Source organism: Haematobia irritans, chromosome 2 (genome assembly GCF_050003625.1).
Source record: "Haematobia irritans isolate KBUSLIRL chromosome 2, ASM5000362v1, whole genome shotgun sequence".
NCBI classification, from domain to species: domain Eukaryota; kingdom Metazoa; phylum Arthropoda; class Insecta; order Diptera; family Muscidae; genus Haematobia; species Haematobia irritans.
Genome location: NC_134398.1, coordinates 69,366,839 through 69,372,429, shown reverse-complemented (window position 1 = coordinate 69,372,429; position 5,591 = coordinate 69,366,839). Strand labels below are relative to the sequence as shown.

The following is a 5,591-nucleotide window of genomic DNA, read 5'->3' as shown; positions in this document are numbered from 1 at the left end:
TGATCTATATTTACTCTACATCTGGATCACAGTACAATTTTTTGAGTCTATATTTTTATGTTATAGCGAGTCCTTAAGGTGTGTACTAAGTTCGAGTTTAGGTGCTAAAATCAGAAATAAATCAGTAAGAAAAGTATAAAATTATACGCCTTCGATGCAAATTTAAATATAACTTGATGGAGAATAGCTCGAAACAAGTTTTTTATTAAGTTTATATTCTTTAAATGGATTACACGATTAAGAACAGAAAATCGTTTTTAAGCTTATGTAGAACGCTGGTTTTTTAATTTAATATGATGAATCGTTTTCAAGTTATTCCAATATATATAGCTGAAGTGCCTTAATTTTGAACATAACCGTATATCTCAAAAAGTCGAGCTCTTAAAAAAACAAGTGTAAATTTGGATTCAGCAACCTCAAATTACTAAAAATTTGATATAAATTTTAAATGAACACAAAAACGGTTCAATTTTGTTCCCATGTATTTCTAAAGAAAACTAATCATGAAAAATTGAGATTTTAGCCACTAAACTCGAACTTAATATCCACCATAAATACCAAATGCTATATTGACAAGTGGAAATTATATCTAAATTTTTTAATATTTTTATTTCATTTATATTCTGAGAAGGATTTCAAAAATGTCCCATTTGTGCATGGATATGATTCCACTAATGTAGTAATTGGATGATTTTTTTCAATGTGGTAAGTTTTTCGTCCATTTGTAATAAAGTCAAAATTTCTATTTATTAAAAATAATTTTCATTTGCAGGATGACAGCAAATCTAATGGTATTTTTTGGAATCTTCTTACTGTTTAATGCTAACTAAGCTGATATCCCTATTTGCTCTAAGAAAATTCTCTTGTAAGTTAAAGATCAAAATACCATAGAATTTGATAATATTTTTATATTTTATATACCTTTTTAACTTCAGAGGCTTATGACGCAAATCCACACAACAAAAACTAGCGATATCGGTGAAATTGGACAAAAATGAAATAAAAATAGCAACTTATGGCATATATCTTTCATATGGATAAAAAATGGAAATTGATATTAATTAGTTTCATTCTACTAACATAGAATATTACTCTTTAGAAGAAGCAATTACTAACTACCGAAAAGTAACAGCATACAGCGTACGAATAAAAACATTTCTTTTATTGTATATCATAAGCCATAGTTTTATGTAATATAATAATAATTTTTTGAAATAAAATACTGGTAGTTATGAAAAATTGTCTTATATTGTACGAAAAATTTCTTAGTTGTATACAGGCTTGTTGTACCTTTAATTCCTCAATTTATTTACTTCTTTGAAAATTATACTGATAAACAGTTTATTTGAAACCAATTTCTAAATATAGGATTCCCAAAAACTTGTTCATTTTTCCGGATAGCAGGAATATTTTGAATGAGTGTAAGTACATTCTTCCCGCAGCGTAGTAAGAATGAACTAAAATACGATGCAATACATAAACTTATTTATAAGAAAATCATGAACTTATCTAGATGAAAAAAATCTTTGGCGCCAAATCATGGTCATTCTTACTATGGGTTAGTTCATTTTTCGTAAACAATAGTAAACTTTTTTTTCGGTGCAATGGACTGAATAGTCTAAGTGAGCCTGAATCTTAATCGGGCTGCCACTTTAACCTAACCTAACCTAACCATGCCTTTTTTCTATAAAGAATTATTGTTTATAAGAAAGTTTCCTTTAAGCTTACATACGGATATTCTTTCTTATAGAAATATATTTAAAACAAGTAAGGAAAGTCTAAAGTCGGGCGGGGCCGACTATATTATACCCTGCACCACTTTGTAGATCTAAATTTTCTATACCATATCACATCCGTCAAATGTGTTGGGTGCTATATATAAAGGTTTGTCCCAAATACATACATTTAAATATCACTCGATTTGGACAGAATTTGATAGACTTTTACAAAATCTATAGACTGAAAATTTAAGTTGGCTAATGCACTAGGGTGGAAAACAATTTTAGTAAAAAATGGGAAACATTTAAATCTGAAGCAATTTTAAGGAAACTTCGCAAAAGTTTATTTGTGATTTATCGCTCGATATATATGTATTAGAAGTTAGGAAAATTAGAGTCATTTTTACAACTTTTCGACTAAGCAGTGGGGATTTAACAAGGAAAATGTTGATATTTTGACCATTTTTGTCGAAATCAGAAAAACATATATATGGGAGCTATATCTAAATCTGAACCGATTGCAACCAAATTTGGCACGCATAGCTACAATGCTAATTCTACTCCCTGTGCAAAATTTCAACCAAATCGGAGTTAAAAATTGGCCTCTGTGGTCATATGAGTGTAAATCGGGCGAAAGCTATATATGGGAGATATGTCCAAATCTGTACCGATTTCAACCAAATTTGGCACGCATAGTTACAATGCTAATTCTACTCCCTATGCAAAATTTCAACTAAATCGGAGCCAAAATTTGGCCTCTGTGGGCAAATGAGTGTAAATCGGGCGAAAGCTATATATGGGAGCTATATCTAAATCTGAACGATTTGGCTGATATTTTGCAAGTTTTTCGAGACTCATAAAATATTCGGATGTACGGAATTTGAGGAAGATCGGTTGATATACACGCCAAGTACCACAGTAGTGGTGAAGGGTATAAAAAGGTGCTAAGAACTAGAAAAATTCGTGGAAGTGAGAAAGATGTGAGGGAATATACACTTAGGCAGAAAAAAATTTTTTAACACAATCTTCTTCGGGAGAAAATTATTCTAAGCATATAATATTGTTGGGCTCAAAAAACATATTATATGTTCACATAATAACATATAGTTTTTTTGAACACAACATTATTGACTTTGGATGGAAAAATACAAAATATTTGGAACCTAGACTACCCAAACATATTATATTGTTTAGACCAATATGCTTTCAAACATATTATATATTGGAAGAAATCAAATATATAAATGTTTGGGCCATACCCAAAAATGTTCATGCTTGAAGCAAAATGTGTTTTGGAGTATATGTTACAGAAGCGATTTTTTAGAGAGTGCAGGTTCATGAACCTCATCCACTGTGTCTAGTTCTTAGAAGTCCATTGAACGATAGGGTATATGGACTTCTATTCTCAGACATATAGGAGAAAAATCAGTGACCTTGTCACACACCCTCAAAAAAAATCGCTTCTTTAACATATGTTCCAAACATATTTTGCAGGAAGCACATATATTATTGGACACTGCCGAAACATTAATATGTTTGTTTTATGTGAAAAATATTATATGCTTGGAAGAATTTTTCCCAAAGACGATTGTGCTCGTTCCCTAACATACTCGTAATTTTCACTTCCACGAAATATTTCAGTTCTTGGCACCTTTTTTCTGTAATACAAATAATGTTGAAGAAATTATTCACTTTTATAAATTTTTTAAATTTTACCTTTCGCCTGCACGACGAATCGAACCGAGGACCATACAGTTTGTAAGCCAACACACTATCCACTGGGCTACGTAGCTGTTATATTCACCAGCAGATAATTATCGTTATAAGTGACATTTATATAGCATAGTTTGCAACGCCCACGAGCCCATGCAAACATAACATTATTTAACAGAAACATACATTTGTTTGCCACGTGGAGCAGCGGTTAGCATGTCTGCCTTGCATGCAAAGGGTCGTGGGTTCAATCCCTGCTCCGACCGAACACTTTTTTTTTAATTTACACATTTATATTTATACTGTATTAAATTTTTAAATTGTAACTTCGAAATGTGGGTTATTAACGATTTATAGTCAGTAACAGTGCTTGATATAAACGAAATTGACTAATTTTTGGATTAAATATTATTTTTTTATTGTAAAAATAACAATTTTGTAACAAAAAACTGTTTTTGGTACAAAACTTTAAAATTTGGAAGGAATTCACAAACTCTAACAAAAGAAGAACGTGGAGTCGAGTATATACATACATAACTAATTTTATAATATAAACATAAATTTATTTAGGCGGGAACAGTTTTTTACTAGCATTTAACACCATCGCTCTAAAATGGCTTTTATTTTTCTTTAATAATTCATTTAAAAAAAAATAAACTTTTTAAATTGCTTTAGCTGTAAAACTCGAACTTAATATTTGAAGGTGTCCGTCAACTCCTCGTGGACTACTTATTAATAAAGAGGAACTAAACTTTGTTTTCATACATTTTACTGTGTAATTTTTCGCTATTTCCTCCTTATTTCATTTTACTGTCTCAACTCTAAAAAGAGTATAGTGCCCTTTCGTTATTTTTATGAAGACCCCTGATTTCTTTTAACGAACCAAGAAAAAAATTGTGCCCATAATGCCAAAATGATAAACAAAGCATACATTTTACTGTGTCATTTTTCGCTATTTCCTCACAGAAAAAAATTTCACGAAAAATTTTCCAATTAAAATTTTAATTGAGTTTTAAAAAATATTCAATTAAAAATTTAATTGAATCAACAAATTTTTTAATTGAAACAAAAATCAATCACAAAAATTAATAGTATCAATTAATTTTTTAATTTGATCAATTAATTTTTTAATTGCCCTTCAATTAATTTTTTAATTAATATTATCGTTTCTGTGATTGAAGACATTTCAATTAAAAAATTAATTGGATCAATTAATTTCGTGATTGAATCAGAAAAATTTTTTTTTGTGTGCTCCTTATTTAATTTTACTGTCTCAACTCTAAAAAGAGTATAGTGCCCTTTCGTTATTTTTATGAAGACCCCTGATTTCTTTTAACGAGCCAAGAAAAAAATTGTGCCCATAATGCCAAAATGATAAACAAAGCACATGTCCACACATACATAAAATTCTGCTCTCAAGGCGAAAACATATGCTGTTTGTTTTTCACATGTCTATTCTCTTGGTTCCGAATGTCCATTCTCTTTATTCAAATTAAATAATATTTAGACTTAAGCATATCAAATTTTTGGCCTTATCGTAAAACAGTTTTCCGAAACAACATACAAGCGGTTTCACAAAAATTGTTCTCTTTTAACTCTTTCGCTGTGTTATGTTGATATCTTTCGTCAACTCTCCTGGTTTCCATCTCTATTTCTTTCTCTATACTCTCTCTGTCGCTTTGAATAAAATATCACATCATATGTATGTTTAGTCGAAATTTGTAAATTTATATATGTTTGCATTCACACATATGATTTTTATGAAACATTCATGCCCCAAACATAATATATTCTAACATATTAACATAGATGTCCCAAACATTTAGTGTTAGTTTAGGAATATTACATGCACTTAAATATATTGTGTTTTAAAATTGTGCCAAACACATTTTGTTTATATCGGAACATATGAAAAACATATTTTTCTAAGAGTGCAAGAATGCATACATAATATGAATGGAGTTTTTAATATTATAAATGAAGTATACATATTCTTCGTCATTGAAAAACATGACCTTTTACATAATATATACTAAAACCGTCATGCATTACATGTAAATTTTCATTTAGATTTTTCCCCTGATTCTTAATGCCTGCATAATTGGTCAAAATGTATGAACCCATTTACGAAAAACCGCATTAAAGTCTAGCCAGTAAAGA

General features: G+C 29.7%; 1 long non-coding RNA gene across 1 annotated transcript; it reads left to right on the top strand.

The window, feature by feature from the left end:
- Positions 1-615: 615 nt before the first annotated feature.
- LOC142227661 (uncharacterized) lies at positions 616-1,431 on the top strand. The gene is made up of 3 exons (XR_012719953.1): positions 616-705; positions 773-865; positions 936-1,431. It is a non-coding gene; the product is annotated as an uncharacterized LOC142227661 (long non-coding RNA).
- The last annotated feature ends 4,160 nt before the right edge of the window (positions 1,432-5,591 follow it).